This window comes from Helianthus annuus, chromosome 17, assembly GCF_002127325.2.
Source record: "Helianthus annuus cultivar XRQ/B chromosome 17, HanXRQr2.0-SUNRISE, whole genome shotgun sequence".
Lineage (NCBI taxonomy): Eukaryota > Viridiplantae > Streptophyta > Magnoliopsida > Asterales > Asteraceae > Helianthus > Helianthus annuus.
Window position 1 is genome coordinate 148,130,750 of NC_035449.2, and position 7,302 is coordinate 148,138,051.

The window sequence follows — 7,302 nt, forward strand, 5'->3', positions numbered from 1 at the left end:
TGCCACGTTGTAAATTTTAAACAACGAATTTCGATCACGTTATGTAGAATAAATTATAATTTGTAAAAGTTTTAATAAACCCGTATTTATATAATATGTGTTGTCATAACTACACATCTAATTGTTGGTAATTACATACAAAATCGTTAATTAGTAACTAGGGTGTTACAAGTTGGTATCAGAGCCTTGGTTTAAGAGATTCGAGTATGGTGGGGAGGAACCATGCTTGGACTTAAACCTTATGCTCTTGACAAAGAATAGTGTTCGGTTCGAGGCTTGATCGCAAATCCGGTAAGTGCATGTATGCTAATGGTCTAGCGTATTAAAGTGTTGTAGACAACACATAGGGTTACCGTGTAATACACGTTACCCCAATTAAATGATTGATATAGTTGACAAAAATACGCGCGTTGACGTGTTAAGTAGAAAAAGCCTTGTATTATAATACAGGCGATTATTGAAGTTGATATTACTAACTTTTGTGAATATCTTGATCGAAGGACACTTGCATTTAAAGATGACAAGAGTTGAACAAATTAAGGATATGATAGAGGAACGGTCCGAAGTATGGCCATAGGAGCATGCTCACTAAGGACTAAATCGCGTAACGACCGTGAACAAGGTTAATGGCAAGAAACGCCCGTCGGGGCAAGCATTACCAGGTGCGTGTTTTTAAATATAATCGCACAATTAGCAATATGCAACAAACATGTAGAGAATGATCGTTGCATAGGTAAATTAGAAACTTGGAAAAAAAAACCTGAACATAAATACATATCCAGGATATAATTTCCAAGAAAACTGAATAGAGGCGTTACTTACATAGGGCGTGATGTGAAAACTATAAAAAGGTCGTGTATGTCATGTGTTAAATCGCTTACTCTGGCCAGGTAAGTAGTGGCATATGATACCACGAGTTTCTTATAGCGGACACATTTACATCCGATGTAGTAAGGGCGGAGTGAATGGGACTAATTAAAAAGTACCCAAATGAATCAGATAAGCAAAATGTTTGGTAATAATGTAAACGCACAACCGAGTGACAGAAGCGTATTACATCAGGATAATGAGCCCGAATGAAGAGACAAAGAAGCATGTAAAATGATTTAGACAAGTATTGGGAGGGAGTGTACTTACACTCGAACCCAGAAAACGCAAGCATGTAAAATGATTTAGACAAGTATTGGGAGGGAGTGTGCTTACACTCGAACCCAGAAAACGCAAGCATGAAAAGTGATTTAGACAAGTATTGGGAGGGAGTGTACTTACACTCGAACCCAGAAAACGCAAGCATGTAAAATGATTTAGACAAGCATTGGGAGGGAGTGTACTTACACTCGAACCCGGAAAATGCAAATATGTCCCTTAACGGGTCGTTTTCGTAAAACGTCAAACTTAAAGATAAAGTCGGAATATAAAAACGAAGGTCTTAATGCATACCGGGAGGGTTGCAATAATAACGACTTCGGTAAAGCACCCGGTGGATGGGTAAGAATTAAACACATGCGTAAACCAAGAGACGTGAACGCGGGTTGAAAAATCAAAGTAACTTGGATTACGAGTTATGACTATAAAATCTCGTATATAGAAATTGTGGGTAAATATGTTCAACTATTCGAAGTCGAATGGGTTGAATAAAGAATAAAGTTGATTGTTTATAAGTGATGGATTTCACATTAATAGGTCAAACATGTTGAATACAATATAACGTAGAATGACACAAAAGAGCGCTAGCCAGATAAAGGTAGCGTTAAATGCAAGAGAATAATGAGCCCGGTAATGGGATATAACAAAAAAAAAGAGAGAATAAATTATGGACTGTCAATATCCTGGTATGGATAATTGACAAAAGTTAAAGAGAAGATCCTAAAATTAAAACTTCGATTTTAGTAAGAAATAATGTTTTTACAAACATAAATTCTGATAGGAATTTAAATAGTAAGCATGAAAGATACAGGTCTTAACATCGATAGGTGCAAGACGATATGTTCGAAAAAGTGGTATTTTCGAAAATGAAAGGTTGATATAAGTTAAACATGACGTGACACGATCACGGTCAAGAAATGCAATGTGAAGTGTAATCACATTATCACCAAGCGAGCGGTAAAAAGTAACTGGACTAATAAGTCTAGTTAGTGAGACTGGTTAAGGTCATTTAAATAAATTTGATTTATTTGTAAGCAGTGGATTCGGTATAACTAAACCGAATGAATAAAATTGAAAACAAAAGAAATTGTTGCTAAAAGTAACAGATTTCATTAAAGACCTTTAAACGGGCCAAAGTAACGGATTCATAAAGAACTCGAGAGTATATGAGAGCGATGGAAAAATTGCTAAGTTAACTAAACTAGTGGAATTAACGAGATTACGTTATTTCGAGTTGCACTATGTTGTATGAGATACGTAGACAGTTAGTAACCAGAAAGCTGTTACCATACTTTTCAGGTAATGCTAACAATTGGTTAAAAGTATAAGTGATGTTTAAAAGATTTCTTGGATCAAATACATTGAGTTTAAACTCAACGAATTAAGTAAGAAAAGGTTTCGAGGACGAAACCTCTTTAAGGGGGGTAGACTTGTAACATCCTGAAAACGGGTTTGATAATCAAACTCCGTTAATACTGAAAGACGGGTAAAGTACCGTTAGTGGCAAAATTTACCCGGTAAATATTAGGATTTAAATAATTAATCCTAATATTAAATAAAAAGTGAACAAAAGCTTTTAAGGAAATAAAATGGATAAAAGGCCCGGGTTAACGGGACCAAAAATAAACATAGTCATAATTTCCCCCGAACCCACTAAGTTAACTAGGAATGTCTAACCTAGTTAATAGATGGGAATATTGATATTAGAAATAAGTAGGTTGTGATCAACTTAATAACGAATCAAACACGAGGGATTAAAGTTGTATAACTTGAAAGGTTATTTATTAATAACTAAACAAAACACACACACACAAGTGTGTGCTCTGGATCGATCTCAGGGGAGCTCCCATGGAGCCAAACCCTAACTTTCAACAAATCCATCAAATTGAAGGCACAAATGAAGCCCAAATTCACAACCGAGCATGAATTAATGATCACCCGAACAAGAGGATCGTAAGTTATGTAAAATCTTGATGATTCGTGAAGTTGTAAAGAATTGGATAAACATCCTAATCGTGAATTAGGCATGGATTAGAGAAGCTATGGCTAGATTAATAATGTATACTTGCTTAGGAACGAAACCCTAAGTGAAAAATCATACATAACATGCTATAAATTGAAGGATTTGATGAATTGACACACTTAGACAAGTGGGTTTTAATGTTATGATGATTTTGATGATATAACCATGCTTAGAATCAACATGCATGAAAACAAATAGAAGGTGTTCGATTTAACCATGAATTTGGGTACTTGTTCATATATGGTTGAAGTGGGTTTTGTTAGATATGATGAAATTATGAAGAACTTGAAGTAATATCACTTGTATGTGATTAACAAGTAAACTAGGAAGTAGGTTTTGATATAATAGTAAGGATGATGATAAGTCTATGTTTAAAATCATCATATTGGATAATAGAAACAAGGCACTCAAACAAATTTAGTGATTTGGGAACTTGTTCATACATGATTGAAATGGATTTTTGAATGTTGTGATGAAATTTGGTAGCCATGTTCATGTAACTAAGTGTATAAGATCATGTTAGCTACTAATTGATAGATAGAGCTTGAATGTGCATTTATATGCTAAGGGGCGTTTGACTTTTAGTAGTCAAACCAACCATTAGTAAGATCGAATGATAAATTTGATAGAAAAATACGTAAGATGGAATAGTTATGATTAACAATGACTAAATTAACCATCTTATGAAATATGATGATAGTTTGACGCCTAACAAACTAGGTGAAAGCTTGTGGATGAAGCGGGTCAAACGGAGCACGTACGAAAAGAAAAGCGTGGCATGGATGCAAGGTAAGTATAGCTTACACTAGTCATATAGTTTAGAATGTCCTTTTGTTTTTTTTTTTTTTTTGATTTCGAACAAGACAACTGGGAAATTGAGATATGGGGTTTCCGGCGTGTAGTCGTATGGAACAAGATAACCAACAAGGGTAAAAATTGAAATTTGGACACTTGTTGACAATAATTATCGGTTTTTGAAAGATACATATTTCGTAAGCCTTAATGGGCCAAAAAGCGTTAAGAGGTGAATTATAGTTAAAACGACCGTGCGGTGTAAATTGGAACGAGTCGTGTAGACGAGATGGCAATAAGCTTTATCTCGCCAATATCATCGATCATTTAGACCAACGGGTCAAAAAGTGAAAATATCACTTTTTGACAATATCGACTAATGGTTTGATGAGTTGTTTGATTTCAGAAATAAATATCAAGTGGATATTTACATCGCTATTACTTAGTAGATATCGAGGCAAGGTACTTAAAGGGGTCAATGTAATGACCCGAGCCAGGTACGCATAATAAGATAACTCTCATTTAAATGTAAGACTAATGAGAGTTAAACGAAGTCTAGAATAAGTTTTTGATTTCCCTAATAGGTAAGCCAAATGTTACGGACGATGGTCATTATATTTGAAAGGCCTAGTGCCCTTTCAAATAAAATCATAGTTAAAAGATTGGAGTTTGGGTTAAACAAGTAACTAAAAGTCATTCGTCGTAAATAAGGGACTAATGTTGACCAAAACGCCCTTGTAGGCTAAATTGAACAAACAACCCTTAAAGGTTGTTTGGAAACGAGTTTTACAATTAGATAATTACTTAGGATGAGTATAGAAGTTGAAGGATGTAAAACGTTAGTCAAATGGCTCTATTTGAGTCTTTGCCGTAAAATAACGATTTGAAGGGTAAATTTTGATATATATAAGTCACCACATTGAATCCACCACAAATATAGTTGTGGTGGAAGATCCTTTGTTAAGAAATGTGGACATATATATTTGGAAATGAATGAAAGCAATTGGTGCTGAAAATATGCTTAAATACCTCAAACGGGTCAAAATAAGCATATGGGTGAAAATGGGTTAAAGAAGATATATAATTCTATAATTGGAACCTAATATGTTAGACATCATTGAATTTAATTGATTTATGAGAATTAAGGGTCAAACAAACTTGTATGTTTGATAAAATCACGAACGGGTCAAATTTTGGTAAAAGAGTAATAAGCCGAAGACTTAAAAGTCTTAAATTTTATCAAGCCGGACGTCGGATTTTAACTCCATATGATGGAGAATTAAATTACAATCATGTAGGAAGAAACGGTAGGTCAAACGGATAAGTGGTTTGAAAGATACGAAAGATTTCGTGCCAATTACGGCAAAAAGGATACTGGGCTGCACAGAGGCCACCGTAACTTACGGTGCCACCGTAAGTTACGGTGGAGATGAAAAAGCTACGGTAGAATCCGCCTGTTTTACGGTGGGGGGAATTAACATTCAGAGGACACCGTAACTTACGGTGCCACCGTAAGTTACGGTGGAGGCCAGGTTGAAATTTTTGTTTTTGTTATCAATTGTTTCTCGGACTCGTTTAGACACGTTTTAAGCCCTGTATGACTAAAGCATTTCATGTTTATGAAATGTAGGTACACCTTGGATGCCGGAAGACGATCAAGCTCAACGAAGAACCGAACACGATAAAGTTACATGCTTCCGCACTTTGCCACGTTGTAAATTTTAAACAACGAATTTCGATCACGTTATGTAGAATAAATTATAATTTTTAAAAGTTTTAATAAACCCGTATTTATATAAAATGTGTTGTCTTAACTACACATCTAATTGTTGGTAATTACATACAAAATCGTTAATTAGTAACTAGGGTGTTACAAGTTGATATCAGAGCCTTGGTTTAAAAGATTCGAGTATGGTGGGGAGGAACCATGCTTGGACTTAAACCTTATGCTCTTGACAAAGAATAGTGTTCGGTTCGAGGCTTGATCGCAAATCCGATAAGTGCATGTATGCTAATGGTCTAGCGTATTAAAGTGTTGTAGACAACACATAGGGTTACCGTGTAATACACGTTACCCCAATTAAATGATTGATATAGTTGACAAAAATACGCGCGTTGACGTGTAAAGTAGAAAAAGCCTTGTATTATAATACAGGCGATTATTGAAGTTGATATTACTAACTTTTGTGAATATCTTGATCGAAGGACACTTGCATTTAAAGATGACAAGAGTTGAACAAATTAAGGATATGATAGAGGAACGGTCCGAAGTATGGCCATAGGAGCATGCTCACTAAGGACTAAATCGCGTAACGACCGCGAACAAGGTTAATGGCAAGAAACGCCCGTCGGGGCAAGCATTACCAGGTGCGTGTTTTTAAATATAATCGCACAATTAGCAATATGCAACAAACATGTAGAGAATGATCGTTGCATAGGTAAATTAGAAACTTGGAAAAAAAAACCTGAACATAAATACATATCCAGGATATAATTTCCAAGAAAACTGAATAGAGGCGTTACTTACATAGGGCGTGATGTGAAAACTATAAAAAGGTCGTGTATGTCATGTGTTAAATCGCTTACTCTGGCCAGGTAAGTAGTGGCATATGATACCACGAGTTTCTTATAGCGGACACATTTACATCCGATGTAGTAAGGGCGGAGTGAATGGGACTTATTAAAAAGTACCCAAATGAATCAGATAAGCAAAATGTTTGGTAATAATGTAAACGCACAACCGAGTGACGGAAGCGTATTACATCAGGATAATGAGCCCGAATGAAGGGACAAAGAAGCATGTAAAATGATTTAGACAAGTATTGGGAGGGAGTGTACTTACACTCGAACCCAGGAAACGCAAGCATGTAAAATGATTTAGACAAGTATTGGGAGGGAGTGTGCTTACACTCGAACCCAGAAAACGCAAGCATGAAAAGTGATATTGACAAGTATTGGGAGGGAGTGTACTTACACTCGAACCCAGAAAACGCAAGCATGTAAAATGATTTAGACAAGCATTGGGAGGGAGTGTACTTACACTCGAACCGGAAAATGCAAATATGTCCCTTAACGGGTCGTTTTCGTAAAACGTCAAACTTAAAGACAAAGTCGGAATATAAAAACGAAGCGAGGTCTTAATGCATATCGGGAGGGTTGCAATAATAACGACTTCGGTAAAGCACCCGGTGGATGGGTAAGAATTAAACACATGCGTAAACCAAGAGACGTGAACGCGGGTTGAAAAATCAAAGTAACTTGGATTACGAGTTACGACTATAAAATCTCGTATATAGAAATTGTGGGTAAATATGTTCAACTATTCGAAGTCGAATGGGTTG